Below are 26630 nucleotides of genomic sequence, written 5' to 3'. Positions count from 1 at the left end.
TTTTTACAGCAGAATTACGGGGTTACAAAAACTCTGGGGTGATACAAAATGGCGTGTGTGAATCGGGGAATTATTACACCTGTGTACAAGAAGTCTTGTGTCTTCTTAAAACTGTGCAGAGCTATTACTGTTCTGGTTATGCTGATAGTGTGAAAAGGCGGAATCTTTGGTACACCTGGATTCTTTTTACTCACAGTGATCAAAGGGCCTGGAAATACGTCTGGCCTTCTGCGATTGGTTCCCTGGGCTTCCGTCGAACGGCTCACGTCTTACACGACTCGAGAGTTCGCTTTTCTCAGCGAGCGACCGTTCCCTCTTTCTCTTCTGTTCTTCTCGCTTGTGATATTAATATTTTAGCATTCACAAAGGAGAAGCGCTCTGGAGGATAAGGTGGGGGTGGGGGGGTGGAGGGAGAGAGAGAAGGAAGCTGGTTTCAATGAGAAGGACTTCACAGCAAACACACACGCGTCCCTTTGTGTGTCGTTCGTCAGACACACTGCTTTCCGTCGCTCTCCAACCGAGACACGCTAATGGACCCCGACAATGCGGTGCACCTCAACAGACATCTTCATTCCAGAAGCTTCTGACTGAAGAGCTATACGTACGATCACAAATGCATAATGTATCCTTTTAAAAACGGGATTCCTTTTACAATAATAATGCAAAAAAAAAGTTCCTGTCATTCCTTCTCTTTGTTGTAAAAAGAAGAATCGGGCATGAATGAGAGGCCAGTGTGTGAGGATACTGACAATTACTATAACGCCTGCTGTGCCGTACGCCCTAGGCAGCTGTTTCAGAAGAGAGGGAAAAAAGCATGAGAAAATGGCTTTTAAACACAACAGCTTTTAGCACAGGCTTGTCAAGCTTGGAAATTGGTATGACTTAACATGGGCTACTCATAACAAATTCATGAAGTATGTCGTGCCACATATAAATAGCTTAGTTGTTGATCTGTTTCTACACTTGTTTGGACAGCGTATTTAAGTAGATTACTACTATGTGTAAATGTTAAAACCATACCTTTTCTGTCAAACACTATTGGGCGACAGCTAACTTGCGTGGCAGGTGTTGTATAAAGTTTCTCATTGTTTTAAATGGGAAACCGTGCAACGGCATGTTTTTTTCTGTCAGCTACAAGCTCTCATGGAAAAGTTTTGGCGGTGATCGACGGCACGCAAAAAAAGGAACATTATCCGTAACGGCATGTAATGACGAAAACAGATTGCATTGTGGGGTACACATCTGCCGCGTTGCATTGGAGCTTGTCGTTATTATTTATCAAACACAAGTAATCGCACTGTCTCAAGATTGTGGCACGGTATTTTACTGCTGAATGCACCAAGCAGCGATAAATCCAGAAGTGAGTAATGAAACCCAATTCGATGAACAAGCCGTCTCCTTCCGGTGCTCCATTAGCATATAAACAGAACATTATTCATATCGGGCTGATTTTATAATCAATTCAGGGTTTCTTCAAGAAGCAAATAACGCCCAATTAACTGTGGCAGGAGGAAACGTTATGTTGCCGAAAAAGCAAGGGAGCGGTCTAAATTGGGTCTGTCTGGAGATCTGGTGCGTTCGTGATGCGTAGAAGATAAAATTTATAGTTGTCGGGGTAGAACTAGTCTGAGATGAAACACTTTGATGGGGGTAAAAAAAGGACCCAATGCTTCCGAGAATTAAGTATTTTGACACTAAAAGTGGATGGAACTGCCTGTGCAATCAGGAGCTGATTGATTTGAGCCAATCATTGTGCTTTGTTGTGAAGCCCAAAACCAATCGAGCCAGGAACTGACGGCTAATTGTAGCTCCACCCGTTTTTGGAGGCATCTCAAGTCTCTCATTATTGCTGTTACGCACACAATCCAGTCCACTGCCCCCTGAAATTCGCCCGAACGCCCTGGGCGACGCGCAGACAGACAAACTCGTCCGTCTAATTAGCTTGAGCAGCGCGGCTGAGACTTCGACGCTCGACAGCTTCGCAATTAGCGGCCTCTCCTCACGGATCAATGGCTCATTTCTCTGGGCAGCTCCATAATGCATCGATAACCCGCATAAACGCGGGGTGAAATTATTTTGTTCTCAGCCGGCACTCAGGTATGACACAATGATAATAAAGAACATTTAATAAGTAAAATAAAATCGTACTAACAATGATAAAATATATTTTTAAGTAAAGTAATAATAATAATAATGAAATAATAGACTCTTATAGAAACTGTAAAAATACAAAAGAAAAAAAAAACTATACTAAATAAATACATATACAGACTCAAATCGAATTCTCTGGAGAAAATAAAAGGAAGGAGGAAAAAAAGGATGTTTTGTGACAGTGTCTCGGTGAAAAGCACAAAATAAGACTTGAACTGAACTGAATATTCCGGAGGGAAAACAGACAAACAAACAAACAAACAGACAAAAAAAACACACACACACACACAGCATGCAGTCCCAGGGCTCTGTTGCTCTTTCTCTGGCTACCTCCAGTGCTTGTACTGGAAGATTTTTTCTAGTGACGACACCCCCCCCCTCCCTCCCTGCCCCCCCCCTCCCCTCCCTCCTCCTCCTGGTCAGTACAGTGACCCTGAAGAAAAAGAAGTCCGGCCCTTTGTGTTCACAGCGTCCAATCAGCACACCGGCCTCCTCCATGCTGACATCACACAGTTGGCGGAATCGATGGCGGAAGTTGAGGCCGGCCGCGGGGAGGGTGATGGGTTTGCAACGGGCAAAGTTTTTGTAATGTGAAGATTCTGACCAGATTTTTCGGGGGGGCTGAGTCCAATTACTCTAAACTCCTTCGACAGTGTGTTTGGCCTAGCGCTTAGTCAGCGTTTTTCGCAGGGGGCACTAAATAAGGAAAGCCCTGAAATATTGAAATGTACGGACAGATTTTTATCGCTGCCTTAATGCACTTCATTAACGCTATGAGTAATATGACAAAGTGGGGGCCGAGCGAGCAGTTCCTCATCCATCTTCCTCCCCCCCCCCCCCCCCACCCCCACACACGCTCGAAAGAGGGCGGAATCCAGAATCCAGAGCTCTGGAGCAGAGTCGTGTAATGATGTAAGAACGACTCGCGCGTTGATCATTCGATTCCGCACATCTGCATCCGTCACGGCGAGACTCATACACCCACTGGACGCAAGTCGGGGGGGCGGAGCTTAAATTTAAAGGCCAAAGGCAACGTGCTTAATGGAGAGAGACGAAAGCTGATTGGTGCAAAAGGTGGCACATCAGTCATTAGCAGGGGCGTTGTAGTAGGGGGAAAAGTGGGACTGACTACCCAGGGCCCGAATGGGGGGCAGGGCCCTCAAAAAGCCTGGAATGATGCCTGAGAGACATGGATCAAGAGAGGAAGGGGGGCCCACAGAGGCTGCTTATGTATAGGGCCCAGAATTTTGTGCTACACCCCTGGTCATTAGCCTACTCGCCTGGGTCGTTTTTGCGATGCCGTTCCTAGCGGTTCTGTATCCGAAACCTGCCCTCGCTAGCCCAAACTTGCTAGCGACCTAGCCTACTGTACAAGCAGCAGTCCTGCTTCTCGTTGAGTTTGTCACAACACTCGCCTCTTTCTGAAAGGTCCCCCACACCGCATCGAGCGCTCCAACATGTCCGCCTCTCTCGCACTTCGTACAGTCCGCATAATAAAAATTTAAATGCGGAAAATCGTAAAACAACTTCTCCCCGGAGGGATCCGTCACATTCAATCATTTCAGATATGATTTTTTTTTTTAACGTGTGCGGCAAGCTCTCCTTAAACGATGTGCCCTTTAAGCAATCCATTCGGCCGTTAGCCGCCAAAGCATTTGCAGTGAACTGCAAGTGACAGAACCCATGAAGCCAGCGGGCGTCCACAGCAGCGTTCCTTCGTCCTCTAAGCTGCTCTGCTATTGGCGCCGAACATCTGCGAATGACGTCGGGCAGACAGTGAGTGCACGTGCTGGGCACTGATCGGAGACATTTCGCATCTGTCATAGAGGCTGTGATCAACATTACGTCGGCATGTAGGGTTCTGCGCACAATAGATTACATTTTTACATCTGATGATATTCAACAGCCACCCCCCCAACAGGAATCCCTTCTCCCCCCCGATCTGCTATGGCTATTAAATTCCCCCCTGCCTCCCCCTCCAACCCCATCACACCCAAAACTACACCCCCAACCCCCAACTATCTGCCCTAATAGAAGATACACACACCATCCTGAGCTTCAAAACCCAGGCCATCAACGAACTCTCGCGCGCGGGAATCAGAGGAGACCACGGAGCCTGGTTCTGCAGATCCGGGGGCACAGGTGCGAGAGCATTAAAGGGGGGGCTGATTAACGCCGCTTGATGGGGGGCGGCAGGGGGGTTAAGTGCAGGGGGGGGGGGGGTAAACCCGGGGGCCCCGCTAAGCGAATAATTAACGGAATATAATGGTTCAGGTTTATGCGCCCCCGTGCATTAGCTGCACGTGCATCGGCGAGAATGCACACAGGAGACAACAAACGGCTCCCTGAAGCCCACAAATTCATTAAAAGGGCTTTAATCGCCCTTAGTGCCTCCGCAGGATCGGCTGACTCGCAGCTCTCCGGGCACACAAGTATGTAATTATATCATTTTTTATAAACCTGGCGCTGCGCTCTGTTCTGAACGCGGAAACAAACCGCAACCTCGCTCCTGCATCTGGACAATTCGATTTATTAATTAATTTTTTTCTAATTTCGCCGCTGGTTGGTTTGACACGACAATACACAATCACAAGGGCTTTGGCTTCAGTCCGCTCCTTTGATGTTGTTGATCGCAATCAGCTGCGTGCGTCCGGTAATGTCGCCATAGAAACGATTGGACAGGCCCTCTGAGCAACCAGACCTGACAAACAGCTAATCGTTTATGGTGGCAGATGACCACGGCCTGTGGGAACGGTCTCTAACCTAAGAGGCCTTAAGCATCAGATTACGGCTTTGCAACTCCTCTACGCCATTAACAAGATGTTTAAACAGTGAAATAAAGTGCATAGGGACCAATATACAAAGCATGTTCATTTATACAGTAATACCAGAGATGGAAAAGATATCTTCTTATATAAAGAGATATACTCTTTATTTAACTGTGTGTAGCATGCGCTTTTTTAGCGGTTATTTCTGGGCATTGGGCCAACAGAACTCGCTCCCCCTCGGTGGTTCCAATAATGTTCAAATATGCCCGAATGCGTGCGATATAGTCTAAAGCCATCACGCGGGAGTTCAATCGCGGAACGAACAGCCCTTCACTCAAAAAACTCAAGAGTTCAGCAGTAGCCGTGGAAACCGGCGGCGCTATCACAGCGGGCCGATGCGTTCTCTGTTGGACCGCCTCCGCGAAATATCGGCGTGGTGCAGCGTTCGCTTCTGCGCCCCGCTCACCGCGCTATAAATAGCCTCTCCCGCAGGACGGTCTCGTGTAAACACAAACGGTGCATCGGAAGGTTACAGCTGTTCCGTTTCTGGAGCCGCAGCGAAGCCAGCGCCGCGATTGGCTGAGGGATGAACCTTGGCTCTCCTCTCCTCTTTTTACTTCAGCTCTTCCCACTGTCCCCGAACTCCAGCGCTACTAGTTTATTTCAATTGCAGAAAATCCGCTTTATCAACAAAACAAAAAAACAACTGTATATAATAAAGTTGTTTTTTTTGCCCTGTGCCTCTATTTCTGTGCAATATAGCTGGAGGCCTTTTTTCGAATGAAACGTTGATATTATTGAAGTCTTTTGTCATTATTGTTTTTTTCAGCGATGTTGATGTTTGTGTGTACGGGAGACAGACTTGTTTGTTGAAAAACCCACCAGCTCTCTCTGCCACTCAATTACCACCGAACACAAAAATCTAACTCAAGCTTGACAACGATAGGATGTTTTCCTCGGGACAGTTGAATGAGAGTTTGAATATGAAACTTCGGGAATCGTACCAAACCAATCGGCCTGTGCAAGTCGGGTTTATAAATGCTTGATACTGTTCCCAGACCTGGCCCAACCCAATAAGTGACATACAGTATATGGCTATTCAGGGCCCCGAAACCACTATAGTTATTCTAAAATACATGTACTATTTAGGGCAGTGGTAACCGACCCTATTTCTGGAGGGCTACCATTCTGTAGGTTTTCATTTCAACCCTAATTTGGCACTGCTGATCCTAATAATTAGCAGCACAGCAAGATCACTAGCTGATGAGTGAGGTGTGCTTTTTTTTAGGGTTGGAGTGGAAACCTACAGGATGGTAAATCCTCCAGGAGCAGGGTTGTTTATGACTGATTTAGGCAAGGGGGGGGGGGGCAAAGCAGGACTTGACTCAAAGGCTGGGGTCAGGAGTGACTGTACCTCTGAAGAAACACTTACTCTCAACCTAGTTTCCCCTGAGGAGCCCCCAAAATAGCCCCTTCAGTCTCAGCCACTGTGTATTTGCTAATGACTGTGCTGCGCTAATGTACTTTCCTCACAAAATACTTTTTTATTACATTTTAAAACTGCTAGTGTTTTAATGTCCCCTTTTCATCAAGAGCAAATTTTGTGATTAGGAGAGCAGCCGTTATATTTGGTTCGTTGTTGTCATGGGGACATTTCACAGTCGTATCAATTACACCAAATTGATTTTCTCCTTTCCGAGCAAGGCGAGGATTTGAAACGGACTTTGACTTAATCACTCGAACACAAAATTCTCATTGATATCAAATAACAGAGAAGTGTGCTTTTTAAAAAAAAAAAATTCAAATTGCTTTCAAAAGACATGGGGGGGATATTGAAATACTATCTGATATCTGAAATACAAACAGATATTAAACGTGTCACGATCTCATTGCATACTTTTACTGTGAAAGCTGCTATTTAGGCACACCCCAGTGAAACCATTAGAGGTATTGATTCAGCTGTTGATACGAAGTTGTGTCTTCCTCTTCTTTCCCCGCTTTAATTCAAGCCATTGATTCTAAAAGTCTGTATTGGGCAGGTCAATAGAGAGATCACAGGATTGTATTGCTTTATGTGAGATGCTTTGTGGTCCCACTTCAACATCGCTGTTGCTAAAAGCTTTCAATCCTTTAATCATGCATGCACAGATACCAGTCTCTGGTTTCCTTTCATTTTCCTCAACAAATAATAGAGATAGCAACATGAAATGCACAGAAAAACTCAAATGCTTTCTTGTCTGGGAGGGCTTTATATACTGAAAATAGCATATCAAAAGAGTCAGCAAGTCACTGAGCCATTGAGTTTCATTAATATTTTCTCAAGGCAGTTACACTTTGCAGCGCTTATGGTCATCGCCTGTTTCTTGCCATTGTAATGAAGAGGAAATTCGCTTTATAGAGGAAGAAATGCGTACGAAACCAGACTTTCACAAGACCGTCTTCGTAATGCGCTTTTGAAACGGAACCTTTTAAAAAAAATTATGTCCGTACGTCCCTGCATTCTGAAGCTATTACTCTCCGCCTGATAGCCAGTGGATTTAGAGGTTGGCCTTTCCTCCAGCCGAAAGGCCGTATACATGCCAAAGCTCTTATGTGCGAATGAAATACACAGCAGTGTAATGGCATAAAATATACGATAATCAAGATATTCCAACATTTAATAAAATATATGGGGACGTTTCATTACGTTCACATATCGAAATGTATTTTTTTAAATTTACGTTGCTGTGTAATTGCATTGCTCCGCGCAAAAGGAGCCAGTACGTCTAAAGTGGAGACCGCTTCTGACTGATGCAATTAGGAGCGCTGGACCCATTTGTTTTATAGGACGTCTGTTGGCTAACTTGTGCCTTTTTTATTTTTTTTATTGTCGAGCTAAAATTGGATTGGGAACGGCTGAGGTACCACATAAATATGACCAATTTTAGCACTCGGGCTGAGTGTACCGTGGTAATGAGTGAGCTGGGACCAGCATTTAACAACGGACCAATGAAACGAGAGCATCCCTGAGTCTGCTGAATGATTGGCTGATATTGCAATATTTGGAAAGGGAAACACACCCCAAAAATAGTGGTTGGGGCAGACAGAGGCCTCGTGGAACATCTTTAATTTCGATATATACTGTCGATCAGGGGTGCCCAATCGTATCTGAAACAGGGCCCGTGTGGGTGCAGATTATTAAAAAATGAGATTAAAGAAACATCATAAAAGGTTTGCTGCACAGGTGTTATGACTCTTAATAGCCTCCCCTTTCACTATAAAATTTTTTTTGCTTTTCCCAAATTCTTTTGTTTGCCGGAGGTGGGGATATCAAAAAAATATCCTTGGTTTTTTTTCGGGGCTGCAGCACCTCCGTTTTATGCTCCACCTGGTACATTTTTTAAATGCATCACAGTTTCCGGAACATTCCGCCTTGGAATGGAAGCATTCATTTTGCACACGGCTCAGCCCACGCTTGATTCCGTGCAGCTATCCAATAGGGAGGCAGTGTAGCATAACGGTTAGGGGCCTGAGCTTGCATCTGAGTTTGTTATAGCTATTGTTATATATATATATGTGTGTGTGTGTACGACTGCAGTGTCTCCCACAGTCAGGCGGGACACTGCAGTTGTACCTTTAAGCAAGGCGAATTGCTTCAGCAAACACCCAGCTGTATAAATGGATTCTACATAAAGAAAGTAAACCATGTTAGCCACTCGGGATGAAAGTGTCCATTAAGTGCCTAAAACTTAATGTCTGGTTTGGTTTGTTTTCATAGCACATGGAGTTCTAGTGTTCTCATGGAAGAAGGCACACTTTATGATTAGACATCCCGGAATTAATAAATAATGGCGCATGCGAGGCAGCCAATAAAAGCACAAGACAATGCAAAACAGCGAGTCTTAAGTACTGCGGTGGGTTGTTTGGAGTGCTGGTAGTTTTGATATAAAATCTCATTTTAAAAAGACCTGTTGGAGAACATTTTACACCTGCTCTGTACATGCTTCATCTGTTATCTAATAATAGGCAAAGACCTTGTTGTCTGCCTTGTTGTCTGTGTCCTTGAATGTTCTGGACATATTGCCAAATGTGGACACCCAGTGAGACAGCTCCCTTATCTTTAGTCAAAAACTTGCTGTTGGAGCCACTGGCAGAAAACGCACCTGGGGAACTCTGTCAAGTATGCACAACCTGTCTTTGCTGTAATTATATTATGAAAAACAAGCCACATCTGTTATACTATATGAGCAGTATGAAATTTTATATGCTTTGGAGAATAGCAGAATGCCTGACCTTCTCTCCATGATATCATGCATTAAAGTGCAGTGAACTGAATACTCTATAGTTGTTGGAATTATTTCTTCAATAATGGATTATTTCTTCAGCTAGACCACACAAACTCAAACTGAAACTTGACATCAGCTCACAGGGGCTGGACTCTGAGACCATTGTGGTGTTCAGGGTAAAAATGATAGACTGAGGTGTGTTTGAATGTTGTATGTACATGGGGAGTAGCATTAGGTCTTCTGCAGGAAACTGAAGCTTAACACAAAACTGTTCCATAGGCTGGCCTTTATTTCATTAACCTTAACCTGAATCTTATTCATGTTTTTGGAAAAAAAAAAAGAAGACAAACATTAAATGTTGACATGAATGGATGTCTGGCAAGGGGAGAGGATTCTAATCTGAGGAAAAACTTAAATAACAATTATCCAGAAAGGAACTCCACTGTTTGGCAAGGGTAGATTTGAGGTAATTGCATGTCTTTGCCTACACTTCGCACAAATGAAAGGCTAACTCTGAATTAATTTTAAAAATCAATCATTCTGTCCCAGGGTGTCACCTTCGTTCCATCACTGACTTCGTCGGAGGGCCAACTTGGGATGTAGCACGTCTGTCCCGAATGACAAGGTAAAGGCAAATTTGCCTTGATCAACGGGGCAGTCAATCAGACTTTGTGTACAAAGGACCTTATGTGAAGCAGGGTGGAAAACCCCCATGAAAAGTGCTCTTGCTTTGAGTCGAATATAAAAATGCAAGACCACGTTTTAGTCACTGGTGACAACTACTACCCTTGGCCTATCCTTTGCTCTGATAACAAGGTTGTTGCCTTCATATTGTGTATAATGACAAGTGTTTGTTGCTCTACAGAACATTGTACTGGATTTCCTATTACATGATCTGAAAAGGATACCAGTCTATTAGACAATACCACCAGTCAGTGCTTTAATAACAGCAAAATGTTTGTTTCTTTTTCTTTCTTTTTTTGGACCATGCCATACTTGCTTTTATTTCTGTTTATTTTAAACATCTACTGTGTTGTTATAATGTTTTCTAAGGAGATTTTTATAGCATGTGTTTTGTATTTTTTTTTTAAAACAGATTTGGTTTAAATAATGTATATCACCCCCACCGCCTTCCCATCGCACAAAAAGAAAGAAATTGTAAACACATACATTACAGAAAAATCAATGCATGGGCGGCTGTTTTTTGTACTTGTCCAGTAAAAGTTTGCCGCCTCTTGGATGGATTAGTTTGTAAAAGTGCCGCATATTTCCACTGCGTAATGAGAAGGGCCAAACGGAAGGAAGAGGCTCTGTTTTACTGAACAAAAACAAAGCCCACAAGGCTCAAGTCAGCAGCGCCATAGCTGCCCCTTGGGCTCACAAAGAACACTGAATAACGAGGCCAGCCACAACCTAATATCCTCCCTCAACGCGGGTCCTGTAACAGGAACAGTAATTGGAGAAAATAAAAGCATTGCGGCAGTGTGATTTTTCCTGGGCAAAGAGTGAATGGTCTGAGTGCGTTGTGAAAACATCCGGCGAGAATCCTTTGTGGATACGATGAATAATTTACACGTGGCGCGTGGTGCCGGTGCGGAGGGGAAACGGCTTCTGGAAGTCTGTGGGGAGTGAACGCGCATTCTCTTCCATCAGCCGTTTACGTAAATTTGACGGAGGGGCGCGATCACAAGTCTCCCGGTGACGTTGCTAAGAGACGATTTGGTGCAGTTTTAATCTCTCCCCTGTTACAAAATATTGTAAACTGTGTTCTTATACGAGCTTGTATGGTCATTTTCGTTGTCTCATTCCCCTGTGCTCCGTGTAGCTTGAGCTATGCTACCAACCTGGATGCTAGTCAGGCCTACTCTCCATCAACAGTGCTTCGCCTTCCCGTCACTGGTCTTCGTTCATTTTTGCAGGGTAGGCTACACCGAGTGAAATGTGTTGCACTCAGAAAAAAAGATGTTGAGAAACATCACAATGGGACTCGCTTTCTAGAGTGACTGTGCATGAGACAGAAACACTGAATATTTGGTTGAAAATGTCCCCGATTGAGTCAATGCCCTCATACACTCAGGGCACCACAGTTAAGTTCTGTGGAGGGCGCCCAGGGTAATTTAAGAGAGTTCTCTCCAAACAGGCAGAAACTATTTTGTTTTTAATTGGCTGACTTACTTTTTATCTGCTTAGGGACAAAGGGGGAAAAGCTTCATAAACGAACACATTTCAAATGCAATTATACTTGCAACTGTAGGCCACTTCATCATCACAGAATATGCAGTGAACTGCATACTGGGTTTCCCTTGAACAAATGTGTACCCACAGTTTCTCTAATTCTTTTGTTTGGAATGCTAAATTGTATTTGTAGGACCCCATCCATCACAACAACACCATCTCTCAGTTCGTATGCTAATACTACCTACCAATTTTCACTCTGCAGTCCATCCGTTGAGCAGAGGCATTCTAAAGACTACACATCCTGCTGCCTCAGGTGGACAGGTGACACCTGATTAACTGCAGGAGTTAGTTACTCTCGCGCAGCAAGCTGCTGGACACCCTCCAAATATGGCCGTCACCACCATAAAGGACATGACCTCGGTAATTTATTTTATAAATATATTTCTGTATTTATTATAATCTTTTTTCGCCCACGTCTTAAAAGGCACGCAATTCTAAAAAGAAGAAAATTATCAAGGGGAACGTAACATATTCACGTTCCTTGTTTCAGACATTTCTGAGCCAGCAATTAATTTACGTCACAGAAACAAAATCCAATTCAGTGGTGTGCACGCGCCACACCTCTTGGTGGAAGAGAGTAATCCTCTAGTTTTGTGGAGGCCTACGTGACTGTTATGACCATGTAAGTAATCTTTCTCTGTTGTATATTATCGGTTGATTTTATTCTATATATAGTTACGCTATAAACTTTAAGGGAACCGTTCATGTTGTGCACCTGCCGTTGTCCATGAGGTTGTTACTGCCGTGGCTCTCACGCTGTGGAAGCTAGCTAATTAGCTAATTGAAATGTTGACCATTATCTTTGCACACCAAAGTTAATTTGTTGGTTTACAGTGAGAACGGGTTTGCACTAGCTTTTAGAAAGCTGAATTTTCAAAATAGAAAATATGTTTTTCGACGTATTGGGCAATGTTTTTTTTTAAAAAAACTGACAATTAATTGAGTAAATCAAACAATGGCTGTGTGGGGGTCTACATTTGTTTATATTTGGTTGAACTTTTTAGCGTGTCAAAAATTGTAGGCTAATGAGGTAGGTACTAGCTATCTTTCGTAGGTGTGGCCTGCAGCAAATTACTAAATTAATGTTAACACTGTTGCTGACGAAATCAGCATTAATATAATCAACGTGTTGATTTGCTTGTTTACTCGCTGTCAAAACCGAAAAGCATGCATTCTGAACGCACGGATCTTTTCCCCAGCTGGTTGTACGCCCGGGATGTTACAACAATTACTGAAGTGAACTACGGATGGGTTTTCATCTTGAGTTCAGTTAGTAGAAAGAGTGTATGTAAAAATTAGACTTAGCTCATTTCTGCTTCTGTTTATTTATCATAATTTTTTTAAATACACACAGAATTGTCGACCTGGAAAACACATAGCCTTGTCATGCTGTTGAGACAGAGACTGTGGAAGATGTTCGAGCCCAGTGCTGGAAACTCTCTATGTCGTAGGTAAGTCACGTGCCTACACAGGTTAACCGGCGTGTTCTATTTATGTAAGTTATGGTTCTAGACAGTGGGATGCGTTATTGCACTAACGCTGACTGCGCTAGTACTGTAACTGGTCACTACGTACAGAGGGACCCCTGTGTTGCGTAATTCACAGACGCTGCCCTTGCAGTGTTTGCGTGTACTGGCGAACGAAGGTATTATATAGTGGCGATCCCCTCAGCCTGAAATAATTTTTTTTGAGGACTAGGACTGTAAGCTTGGGAACCACACGTCTCATGCAAGAACTGACACATAAATCACTAGCCATCCACAAGGCCAGTCATAGTAATGATGACTGCCGATATTAAATCACATTACTCAGTCCCTCGTCCATTCGTGCATAGAGCTAGGTTTAATTTCAACTTTGGGGAGGACACACTACTGGACTACCTGGCCACGCGTGGTCAAACATCAAGGCTCGTAAGCGTACTAGCCAGTCTAGTTATGAGTTTATATGAAAATTTTGAGGGTGACATGTCTCTCCCTAAACCTACGTGTATGCATTTGTGCATTGCCTTGAGATATTGAGTTACTGTAATTCTCAAAACAGTATCAGTGGGATAAAACTGTAAGGAGTGCACATTTCCAGGGCAATGAGGCCATCAATGGCTGGCGGGCTGTTTGAATTAATTTAAACGAAAATAATCTGGGTAAAAAAAATTTAAAAAAAAGGCTTGAAATTGAGGCGATTTTGGGTGAAGAAAAAATAAACTGTTTACAGGGCTGTCCAAGCTCAGTTGCAGATGTGAAATCTTCATTATTCCAGATAAATTGGGACACCGCTGCCAAATAACGTCTTGAATCGCTGGTTGTGTTTGAGTTTGCTTTTCAGAGCGTCTCCCACTTGGATTGTTGTGGTTTTTTTTGTTTTCTTTTTCTACTGCCAAAATTTAATTTCAGCTTTTATTAAGAGTCTGCATGTGAATTAAGTCAAGTGAAATCTGTCAGGCATCATTGCACCGGCTTCAATTTTTTTCTGCAATTTCACTCTCGGAAAAAAACTAAATTATAACCTAAATAAAAAAAGAGAGCTCATGCAAAACACTTTCGTAAATGTAGAGCAGGGGAGATTATGAGGCGGTGACAAGCAACCGTTCTTTTTTATACTGCCTAAACCATTTGCAGTCAATGTCCATATCTTTATTTTTTTAAATTTCTTTGCGCTGAATTGAACACCAATGATTGTAAATCGTTTTACAATGATATTCCGCTTAAAGATGGTTGACGAGCTGGCTTCGTATCTCATTTCTGGTTCTGTGGTGCTTGGACTGGCCAAGTGGAAGAGAGTAGTACCGGAAAATAAATAATATTGCATTACATTATATTACATTTATTTGGCAGATGCTTTTATCCAAAGCGATGTACAATAAGTGCATACCGAAGGTCATTGGAACAACTACAGAACACAGGTCCGATAAGGTACAGTACGCATTATGTAACAGTTATTCATAGCCATGAACACATTGAGTCCAGCTCACACAGAAAGCATAGGGCTAGGTCAGAGAGCAATGTTAAGTCAAAATAGGAGTCATGGCAACAAGCTGCAACATCAATATAATGATACAAGTGCATTATGAGTGCTGGATGGAGGTACATTTAATATGAAAGTGGTACAGGAGGTGCATCTACATTAACTTAGTTGATGCTCCCCTTCAAAAATTCTTAATTATAGTCCTTATCAGCATCAGTCAATAAGCAGTATATAACACGTTCATAAGCACTACATAAATAGTAATACATGATGTTGTGTTGCTAGTGATGCAAAATGTCATAAGACCACAACATATCAAGTGACACACCATATGCCTATTTTTGCTTATTGACTTAAGAATTAATGAATATCTACGTAGTAGTAATTAAGGTGTTATGTACTGCTTATATAAATGCATGTGCATGTATATCTATGTGTATATATATATATATGTATATGTACATGTGTAGTTTATATATATCTGTGTGTGTGTACGTGTGTTAGTGTGTATAGGCAACCGCATTGAATAATGCAGTGCAACGCGTCCTGAAATGAAATGTAAGTTTTCTTTCCCTGTAATTTGGCTGACAGTCATGAAATAAGCACTCTGATTCAGTCACAGCGGCGTGCCGTCTGCCTTAAGGCCGAAGTTGAGAGAGACATCAGCAGCGGAAAGTAAATATTTCAGCGGCGTTTAGCCCCCCGTCGCCAAAATGTCTGCTATTAACCCGGAAAGACGCCTCCGCGGTTCGCCTTCCTGAGCTGCGCCCCGCCGCTAATGGACGCCCGGCGCGGCGCGGAGCTTCATTAGCGACTCGGACAAACGTTTAAAAACCATGCAAATCGGCGCTGATTTTCATTATGCGCCGCGAGGAAGGCACGATGCGCTTGCCTCCTTCACGAGGTTCCATTAGTCCGTTTCTCCCGTGTTTGCGTATTAATGTGCACTCAAGAAGGACGCGCGTGTCCATTTAATTACCGCTTTTTTTGCTCGTTTGCATAATTTACAAGAAGCGGGTTAGTTTGGGGCTGTGTGTCAGGGTGTTTGACGCAGCTGATGAACGTGTTTGTACCATGCTCGAACACAAGAGTGGAAGTGATGTCAGAGTCATGATTGTTCCTGTTCAGCACTGGTGGTCTTCAGCACCACGGACAGCAGCCTACTCCTGCTGACTAAAATACGCCAGATCAACAAGACAACACACGGAGGAGACCCTGTGCCATTAACTTGATACTTCAATTCTTATTTCGCACTCATAAAAAAGAAATCGATAAACTCTTAATGAAAAATTAGATTTCCAGCAATCGCAGCTGAAAGGCCTTTCACGTCAACAGGCAGAGATATCAACGACTTTGTAAACATAAAAAAAAAAAAAAAACTTTTACCACATCAGTCATTGAGGCTGAAAGCTGCAGTGCAGGCGGAATTAGATTACTGTAGAAGTCTGATTTAATATGGAGCTCGCTCACGAGCAGATGCTGTGCTGCGCTGCTATATAAAGTTTATCCCTGCGAGACTGAAAATACGAATACATGCCGATCCACGTTTATGTTACGCGTTCAGCCAAGATTACAGATCTGCGGCCTTCACGGCAGAGTTTTATTTTCTACGGAGATGAAAGAGCATACGATAGTTCAAAGAAAGATTATTTAGAACAATTTCCGAGCTTTTTTAAAAAAAAACAAAAAAAAAAAAAAAACCGGCGAATGAGGAACTGCAGGTCTGCAGTTTTCCGATGGCGGTTTTTTTTTGATACACGGACGTTCCGTGTGACTCCTTGGTGGCGGGGTCCTTTGTGTAGCCTAATGGCCTTGCTAATTGCTTCTCCAAGGGCACTTGTGATCAAACGCTGAGTCAGGCAGGCCGGTTCAAAGAAAAAGCCCTGGTCTGGGGTTTGAGACGATGGGACACCGAGTTTTATTTTTCATTAACGGCTGACGTGCGGATCGACCGCATCAAGGTCGAGGTCGGCTCCGGGTTCCAACGGGACGTTAATGCGAGGCCGCGTTCGGCGTTTGGGATGACCTTCTGACGGGGCAGAATAACGAGGACGCCGACGATAATTAAAACATCAGCAGAAGACGGGCAGAAAGCAGGATTGAACTAAAAATAAATCAATTTGACATTCTGGAGACTACTCTTTGAAATAACATGATCATGCAAGATTTTTCATTTGTGTGTGTGTGTGTGTGTGTGTGTGTGTGAGAAAATGTATTAGAGAGAATGAGAGAGAGAAACATTTTGCCATCTGTATTTGTTTGTAGTTGTTGTACATAGTGGCATGATTGGCCTTTAGTATTTGTGATCCTCCTAGTTTCCTTAAATGTAATTTAAAAGATTGTCGCCTAGCTCTGATATGGTCCACAGTGAGGCCATCACACTGGAGATGGCTGGGAAACTGAAGGTAGTAGCTCACTCAGCCTCGGTGATCTTCTCATGGAACTAATCTTGTAGATGTGACCTGGTTGGATTGTTGGATATCGCAGGTAGCAGACGTAGCAGATAGCAGTTGTCATCGGAGTTGATTGTGGTTCTACAATAAACCAACTAATCCAGGGCCCTATGCTAACATTTCTTCCAAAGGAGTGCATATTTTGGAGCACACTAATGCATCCTAATTAGTTGATGTGCTCCTAAATTGGTTTTCTAATTGGCACACATTGGTTTTCAGGAGCAAATGCCCCTAAAATGGGAGCACTGTAGAGCCCGGTAATCTCAGGATCCGATATTAGCCTGTTATTGTTACACAACAGTTGATTTTTGTTATGATAATTACATAAGTCAGTGAATAATGTTGCCATTATAAAAGTCCCAGTCAGGTATTGTATGAAAAAACAACTTTCAGACCAGTGTTAAACTAGCCAAAACTTTTATAAGTTAACAACAACATTTTGTGTACACATTCTTGCCAAATTGATGCATTAAAATTCATTGCCATTATAACAAGGGGCATCCATTTTCTTCAGGGTTATTGCATTTTCCCCCCAAAACGTTCCCGACCTTCTCTGCGAAACGAAACCGCGGGAGATAAACACAGACTCTCCCTACTGACCTCGCTGAAATGCTGTAACCCTGTACTATCTATTATTTAATGCTCCGTCAACAGCTATAATTGACCACCTCTGTACTGGTGCTTGAATATTTAAGTCAGTTTGTGGAGAATGTAGATAAAAAAAATAGCCTGCATTGCATGCTGGGAAAGTGTAGGATGAAACAGTGGGAAATCTGAAGTGAGCGAAGCAGAACATTTGTCTTCAAGGTTAATTGAGTTAGAGGGGTGGGCAGAGCTGTTCAGGCAGAGTTCTATTTGGACCCCAAATTCTGGTATGGAATCGAGGCAATGCCAGTGTGGGTAGCCCCACAGGATTACGCACAGCTGGCACCAGAAATCGATCAAGGTCCGCCATCTTTAAGGACACTCCAATCCGTTAAAAGCTCCTTCAGTGAAGGTACACTAGCACAGCCTTTGTGAAAATGTATTTTTGTACGATGAGACTTAGAAATTAACTCTGGGTTTTTGGTTGGGTTTGGATGACCGAGACTCATTGCGCACTAGCGACCCCAGCTGGACGAGAGAGCAACTGCAAGAGTACCCGTGAGGCGGTACGCAATGTGTCTTCCCCTCTGACTTGTGTCAAACCTGTGATGAGTGGAGGTGAAGGGCATCACACGGCACTTGTGTATACCCCCCTGAATCGATACCGGGGGTAGCAGCAATAGGCGCCTTTGACAGACACTGCACATTTTCCAAAACTGGGATGAAAGGGAAAAAGCATTTTTTTAAAATGATCATTTAGGGGCCTTTACATGGACCCCGTGTTTGAGTCAAATCGGGAGGGCGACGCAGAGACGCGGTGTTTCGCCCCCTGAGAATGGCCTCTCCTCAACCGACACCGGGACTCGTTAAACCTTGACGAGCGCTCACCCCAGTAATGAGGACGGGCGCCAACTCGAGCGGCGCGGGAGGTGTAATGGGCTAACGCTCGCGGACCGCTGAGCTAATGAGGGTTGTCTTGGCAACTACAGGTATGCTACCTGGCTTTTTTTTTTACCCTTAGGGTTCGTGGGCTGTCACGGCGTTATGAGTCCAGCCTGGGTTCGCCGAGCAGCCGATAGACTGTGACCTCTCGCACAAGATATTTTCCCGCGTTGAAACGAGCTTAACACACACAGGAGATGCTTTTATCGCTCTTTGTGACTGTCTGCTTCCATTAATGTGCAGGCCTGCGTTCCCCTCAGTGTTCAACTTTTATGTATTAAAAAAAGCAAATACATTTCAGTAGTCTCTAAAAATTCATTTCTTCGATCTGTTTTTCTGAAGAGCGAAATATGAACACTTGCGTCTCCTTGAGAGTTGAAGTTGAGGCCAGATGTTGATAGAATCCAGGGTAACGGCTGCATGACTTTTTGAGGAAAAAAATATTGCGCGTCATTTTTTTCGAACAGACAGATTCTGTCGGCTGCTTTAGCATTCAGCCCCCGCTGGAGCGTCGGGACGGGGGTCTTCAGCCCGAATGGCGGTGCTCCACCAGCGGGGGCTGGGCCCACGCAATCAGGGCTCGCTGATGAACTGATGAGCCGCCCGCGAACCCCGCCATGTGAGCCGGGGCGGTAATCTGGGGGCTCTGAGGGGGGGGCTGCCTGGAAACGCGAGGGGGGGGGCGAACGAAAAAAAAAAAGTGATTTGATGGCCTCGAAAACCGAACTTGTAATACGGGACAAGAGACGAGCGGTTTCGCTCGGCGCGTTTTTTTCCGCCTCTCTCTCTCTCTCTGTCTCTCCCCCCCTCTTTCTTTCTCTCCCCTCTCTCTCTCTCTCTCTCTCTCTCTTCTCATTAGTCTGAGGGGAGGAGATTGGACAGCGGAGGGGCGAGCGATGCCTGAGATCGTTACGCTTCGTCTTTCTCACTTTGCATCACCGCGGGAAAAAAAGCGGTTTTCCTGCAACAATCGTTTCCTCTACATTCCGTCCCCGCCCCAGCGGGGAAACGTCCCGAGCCCGAGTGTTTTTTTGTTGTTATCGTTGACAGAGTAACATAATAGTGATAGTGCCTGGGTAAAAATAGGAACATCAGGTTTTACAATGGAAAAGAACTTCAGAAGGATATTTTGCAGACAAAATATTTCGTCTGGAACTGATTGCGTTTTCAGGTTTTCGCTTTCGTTCGATTTCATTTCATTCTTACCCAAGGCTCTAAGACCATTCTTACAGAGACTTGAGAGGATGGAATGGAGGCTCTAAGCCTATTAAAAGTTTTGCTTAGCAAAATGGGATGAAATTGGGTGTTATACATATGCTAATATAACTCTGGAAAAAAAACAGCGTAGGAAATGACCTGTGGGCAAATGCTCTCTCTTGCATAGAGGCATAATGAGAGGATGCACTGCTTTTGTGTCACAGTGACAGATTAGTCGGCCTGGAGCATCCAGAAATGAATTATTTAAAGCAAGGCTGCGGGTCTGCTTCTTTTCTTTCCTGCTCCACGGGGTCATGAGAAGACGGGCAAAGCCGCTGACATTACCGACGGAACTCTACAAGCGATTTACGCAGGCGGAGTCTGAATAGTTCCGGAACCTTCTGTGGTAATCCAAATGTAGCGTAGCATAATGGCTTCTGCCACAGGCAAAAAAAGATATAGCTTATGGGTGAAGGTAAAGTTTGAATATTAAGATGTCGGCAGACACATTGGTCAAGGGCAGGGGATCTCAAATTCACCATCCACCCCACCCCCCCCCAATGCACTAAGCTGTTAAGTGTCCTTGGGCAGATTTAATGTCGTGTTGGATGATTTACCCTCCTAAGATGTACTGTGTGTCAGAAACGGCTGCGCATTTAATTGGGAAAATGTCCTACATTCCCATCCCAGGACTTTGAGTCATTCAGAACAACTAATTATTTCACCCAATGTGGCGAATGATATCCTTAGAGGGAGGTTAAGAGGTCAGAAGAACCATTTCGGGAAAATTAAGAATTCATAGGAAACGCCAAGCCAATGGCAGCGAGCCAAACATGTTCATTCTGGTAATAAGCTGGAAGGAATGAATTATGGAAGTGCATTTTTTTTAAAAAAAAGCCTTTTGCACGACTGCGGCTTTGTTTGCTGCTGCTTGTAGCATGATGAGATTTCAATAATCAAAAAAATGGAATGAAAGTTATACCTGAGAAACATTCAAACCACACACTCAAAAAAAATCATCAGAGTTTGACTGATTATTCAAATTTATCTTTTACTTTTTTCACGTGTGAACTGTGGTCTAGTGCATGTAGGCATCTGTGGCACGCTGGTTACGACTGCAGAAATGATGCGTTTCACTGCAATTCATGTTTAAGTGTCTCATGATGCGGAGACAATGAAGCAAATGTATACCCCTGGCCTGAAATGACAGCAATAGTTAAAGCTGAAAAGGACTGTCGCGACAAAAAAGGTCTGTCAAACCCCAACCTATTCCATTGCCCAAGGTTTAAGATCACAAATATGTGATTAGAATGTTCTTTAACCGAACATTCTAATGCTGATGTAACAATCACTACTGGTATTTGAAAGCTGTTCTAGAACATTGAATTTTGAAAAGAAAACATTTCCAAAAAAACCTACTCTGCAAAGGGGCTGCAAAGAACAATTTCCATATGCTAAAATATTGTATTGTGGGGATATTTCTTCCTGAACCTGCATGCCTGCCAGTCTCAGCCTTTTTTGTTTTTTTTTTGGCGCATGCAATAAGAATGAAAAAGTTTCCCTGAAAACAAGCCATAAAAACGGGATTTCTCCCTGCAGCTCCGTTACCGTAACACAGGATGAAGTGTTTATACGGGCCTTGGGCTTAGCGGGAGACTTACGCCGGCGTGGCAAACAGAATAATTGAACTCGGGCAGAAACATCAAAAAGACCAACAGCCGAGTCTCTCAGCCCCGCCCCGCTTCAGCTCTGTTCCGGATCCCCTCTCTGGAGGGATGTCTCCACTAAACCCCTCCAGCAGTGGCTTAGCATACTTATCCCCAAACACCCCCAACCCCAAAACACCCCTACCCCTCCCCCAAAAACACCCCAAGTGCCCCGTCACCATTCCCCTCCCTTAACCCCAACCCCCCCCCCCCCCACAAACCCCCCAACCCTCCTCACCATTCCCCTTCCTCATCCCCAACCCCCCCCCACAAACCCCCCAACCCTCCCATTCCCTTCTCACCCCACTCCTTTCACCGTTCACCTTTCCCACTCCAACCCAACCCCCCCACTTCCCACCATTCCCTCCATTATTAAAAATGCACAAACTCCCAGCTGTTGTATAGTGAAAAATAATGGTGGCCATTTGTACTCATTTAAGAGAACACAGGTGCTCAATTCCTTTTGAGAATGTAGGGAAAAGCAGGTCAAACAGTTTTTATCTGAATCTAAAGTAAAAGAAAAACATTTAAAAAGGTGCAGTTGGTGTCCCAGCTGTAGTCATCTAACATTGTGTATGGGTAATGCTAAAATGTAATGCATTTATCACGCAGAGGTTAGAATTAAAGTGTATTTTCACTTTAGTGGGAAACTGGACTTCCTGTGCCGTAGTTTAATAAACCTGTATTGGCTTGCACGTGTGCAGTGCAGTTCTGTGCCGTCTGGTGGCTTCGGGCCAATCACACACCACCTGTGTCTCCCCTCATCCTTCAGAGGTTTATAGCAGCTAAATCAAGACCACTGTTTCCCCTGGAACGATGGCAGTTATTCTTCTGTCACACGCAGGACAGTATTGTTGATGATGCAGTGTGTGGATGGCATTTGGCGAAGGGGTTCAGAATGGCAGAGCCAATGATTCTGTTCCCAGCTGCAGACTGTTCAGAGGAAAAAAACGTGCTGTCCATGTCATTAAACCCTTTATGAAGGTGCAAGGTCACGAGTATGAGATGAGAATGTACGTAACTGAACATTCTAATGCCGATCTCACAATCACTACTGGTAATTGAAAGCGATGGGAGTTCTAGAACACAGGCTTCTATTCCAAAACACCTCAACTTCAAAGGGTTAAAAGCTGGATACACAGTGATACATTGCCATTTGCAGTCCTTTCTCTTCTCTGGGTGGGTCATGGTTTTTTATTTTTTTGGAAGAGTTTGTTTTCCTCATGCCTTCCAGGCCTGTGTGTTCTCAGAACAACACCCTTTCTTCCTGCCTGCATTTCTCAACTACATCTGCATCCCTTAAGCACTTACGCAGTGTTTGCTTAGGATTCCTAATGATGGTGTGAAGACTGGGCCAATGAATGGCCCAGTCTGTCTTTCTGCTCAAGAGCCTCTCCTCTCCTCTGTCCATTTGTTCGCTGTAATTAAGGGGTCTGAGAGTTGTAACAGAGCGGAACGTTCTTCCTCTCCCTGACGCGCGTGTCATTAAGGGTCTCTCGGCGAACTCAGACACCGGCTCGTGAGAACGCGCTTCGGCTGGGCTGCGTCGCGACCTTGCTCGCTAAATAAAAAAGGATCGTTGAATGGTCTCCCTTTCTCTCTCTCTCTGGATCTCTTTTTCTTTCTCTCTCTCTCTCTCTTCTCTCCTGGTGAGGTTTTTTTTTACTCTCCCAGAGGAGTAATTCGTGCGTTTTTCAGTGTATTTCTAATGAAAAGCTAGGTGAAGGTTTTTCTTGCCACGGTTTTCTGCAGATATTGCCTTTCCTGGCCTCCTAATTAATTGAATAATGTCTCTCTTTTCTGTTGGAGCTTTTTACAGTGAAGTGGGCAGGAGCAGTTAAGTTATAGCGAGCAGTTGAATTTCCCCAAATTGTATTTAATCATGGGATTTATTGGAATGCACTTTCCTTTATTTATTTATTTATTTATTTATTTATTTATTTTTGGTTGGCCTTGTTTTTCTGAAGCTAGTTTGTTGTATTCTGCTTGTCGTTGACATTTCCTGCAGGTTAAAAATACGTAATTTGGGTTTGGCTGGCTTGACTGACACTTCATTTCAGATCACTTACCGCATGAGCCCCACTGCGCAGAAGTGTTCACGGTTTGTATCAACCCTACGTGAACTTGCAGCGTGTTCCATAAAACAGATGGATGTTTTCTATTTCTTCATCAAAGCAAGTAGCCTACTCTCAAACGACAGCGTTGCTTATTCCAGCAGCCAAATGCAATCAAAATATCATGAAAATATATGCCTGTCTATAAAACATTAATCAACACGCTCTCCGCGCCTGAATAAACTCCTTTTGCGAAGAAAAAAGAACTCTGAGGCGTCTCTACGCGACAGGATGAGCGATTTCAGTTCTCCGCGGGACTGATGACTTCATAGCGAAAAGTATAAAAGCCCACAGGTGAATATAATGCGTCCTTCGCGGGAAGAATCTATTATGCTCCCTGACAGATGGGCGCGGAGGCTGCGTGCAGTTCGTGCTTTTATTTCCCCTGGTGTTTGTCCGCTAAACCAACGGGCCCGCGGTCCCATTTGCTGAATGGCCGCGCGCGCGAAGCAGCTCATCTGAATTCGTTCGAGACGCCTGCGTGCAATCAGACGCGGTGAGACCGTTCCATCATTCCTGTTAAGGCGCGTATTTTCGCGAGGGCTCGGATTTCGCCTCGCCGCCGAATCAGTGGCGAGGTTTGCTGATTTTTTCTTTCTTGTATCCATTTGTTTTTTTAACGGAATGTTGAACTTTATCTACTCGGACCTTTGGGGGGGAAGGTTTTTTTAAAGGATTGATTAATTGGCGCGAGTGTGGATCCTGGCCGAGTAAACTTACATTTTGTGCTTGCGCAAGGGGGAGAAAGAAAACCAAAAAAAAAAAACGATGCACAAAATTGCAGTCCTAACTAAGCCCAGCACCCCTACCACCCCCCCCCCCCCCCGGCCCTGTCCAGAGCTCCTCTCTGCCCCTCCCCCCAGATTAATGGCTCCAGAGCTGCCTCTGCCGTTCCGTGGTTGTTTTTAACGCCCTTACTGCAGCGGCAGATTGCTGCGGTCTCATGGCCCAGCACCGCGCGGCAGCTTCCAGATGCGCTGGCCTGTAATGAGATTTTTTTTCCCCCCTCCACTTTCGGAAGGTTACGGCATTCTTTTTCATTCCCCCCCAGAGTATTTATTTATTTATTTATTTATTTATTTATTATTTGACTCTCAAGGGCACCTTGAGCCATTCTGCTCAGGAACAGAAATGTCCCCAGTTTACGGATCGGAGCGACAAACCACTTGAAATGTAAAATCTAAAACTAGAGCTTGAAATTAATTTCTCCACCCCAAAGGAGAAAGCGTTAGGGGTGGAAATGAATGGAACTGGGTTACCTGCACGTCAGATCTGATGAAAGAAAGTCAGTCTCCCTGGATTTTTTCCCATTCCCTCCCTCCAAGAAAGACAAATGGTTTGTTGACCTGTGAGGGGAGTCAATTTAATATAGTTCTAAAGCTTAGATATGAGCAGGAAAAAATGCATTTTCTCTCCGGAATGAATATATTTAAAGGCTACTCAAGTCTATAGAAAAAAAAACAATGTATTTATTTATGTATGACTTATTGGAATAGGTACAGATACAAAGACATTGACACAGTGAAAAAACAATTTTCCGGCACCTTGCACCACAGAGGGTGTACAGCTTATGCAAATTTTCAAAAACTGTCCACAGATGGGCTTTTAGGAAGGAAATAGAAATGAAATATACAGTTTCAAAATAAATCAGGCCTTGAGAATAAATGGCTTAAACGAATCGCTGGTTCTGAAACATGATAATAGCCTGCATTTATTGCGGGTCCTTTTGAGTTTGTTACCCGTGCTACGGATAAAAAAATAAGAAAATGTACATGCATACATTTACACTTGGTGGGAGATGGAATGATTACATCACAATGAAAACAGCATGATGGGAAAAACCTTGAAATTCACACGCAAACGTATACACACACACACTCTCACACACACACACATACACACACACACACTCACAGGTAAACGTACACACACTCACACTCAGATGTACACACACGCAAACGTACACACACACACACACACACACACACACACACACAAATGTACACACACATACATTTAGGCCCTGGTAGTAATGAACACTGGTTATTCCTGCCTTGTAGATTTCCCTCGTTTGCTGAATACTGTCACCGCACCTGATGCTGTTACTTTACGCTGCCAATCCTCTCAGGCTCCTGGCAACAGGCAGCATGGAATGTTCCAGAACGTTCCGGAATGTGTCATCCGCTGCCTATGCAGATTCCGTGGGCTTCAGCTGTTCAGACGCAGAATTTTGGATGGCATGAAGCACTTCCCGTGAAGATTTTCATACACAGTATAAAATGTTCAATGTTAATTTTAACTGTGGCAGTGTTTTATAATGAGCTCAAGGGGGACAAAATGTACTGTTATTTGAGTAAGATGCGCTCCTTCAGAGTTGGTTTAATGCTGAACATTTTACAGTGTACCTATGTGCACTGTTAAGTGCTATTTATAATTTCATGTCTCCCAAGTTCTGGGCCGATACAGGGAGGATTTCAGACAGTACAATACTTCCTGTTTTGCTATGTGGTAATGAATCCCCAGGGTGACCAGTCGGCTGTAGTTATTTCCTGTTCCACTGTGTGTATAGTGACTCCCCTGGGTGACCAGTTGGCCGTGGTTATTTCCTGTTCCACTGTGTGTATAGTGACTCCCCTGGGTGACCAGTTGGCCGTGGTTATTCCCCAAACTCATGTGCTCATATGTCTGGAAAGGCAAGTGAAATGTGGTCTGGGCGATATACCACCACGGTCATTATTGAATGCGATAACGGTCGTCGCCACCATATGGTGTGTTACCTATTTTTTCCCTCTTTCTCTCTTTAATTATGCCCAAGGTGGTAGTAAGCAACCACGGTTCAGAGGCCGCGTTCAGAAATGCTTCCGGAGAAAAAAAACGTAAACGTAAACGTAAACGTAATATCTATTGGAATGTTGATGAGACAGCCAATCAGCAGCAAGGTTGTGCTGCTTCCGTGCGATCATGTGACGTGTTTTAATGAATCACATGGATGCTTGCAAGGGCCTTGCTGCTGATTGGCTGTCTTATGATCACCCTGGTTACATTTTTTTTTCCGGACGCATTACACGTGGCCTCTGAAGTATGGTTCTTTGCTACCGCATCTGGTACAATTACAGGGGTAAAGAAAGGCAATGCACCACACTGTGGAGAGGACTGTTGCTACAGTATGTTCGAGAATTATTCATCGCGGTATATCGTCCGGCTCTAGCTGAAATCAGCTGCATGTTCTCACGTCTGTGGCTAAATGTGG

The 26630-nt window shown here is 44.0% G+C and overlaps 1 long non-coding RNA gene across 4 annotated transcripts in view; it reads left to right on the top strand.

Moving 5' to 3' along the window:
* Window positions 1-11621: 11621 nt before the first annotated feature.
* LOC135257606 (uncharacterized) overlaps window positions 11622-26630 on the top strand; it is a 78149-nt gene continuing 63140 nt past the window's right edge. For 2 of the 4 annotated variants that reach the window (XR_010330685.1, XR_010330684.1), the window contains exons 1-3: window positions 11622-11782; window positions 11913-12044; window positions 12777-12873. This is a non-coding gene — a long non-coding RNA (uncharacterized LOC135257606). The remainder of the gene's footprint in view (window positions 11783-11912; window positions 12045-12776; window positions 12874-26630) is intronic. The other 2 variants (XR_010330686.1, XR_010330687.1) reach the window with 2 other exon arrangements.

The sequence above is a fragment of the Anguilla rostrata genome, chromosome 6 (genome assembly GCF_018555375.3).
Source record: "Anguilla rostrata isolate EN2019 chromosome 6, ASM1855537v3, whole genome shotgun sequence".
Taxonomy (NCBI): Eukaryota; Metazoa; Chordata; class Actinopteri; order Anguilliformes; family Anguillidae; genus Anguilla; species Anguilla rostrata.
The sequence above is the reverse complement of the archived record's forward strand: the minus strand, read 5'-3'. Positions and strand labels throughout refer to the sequence as shown.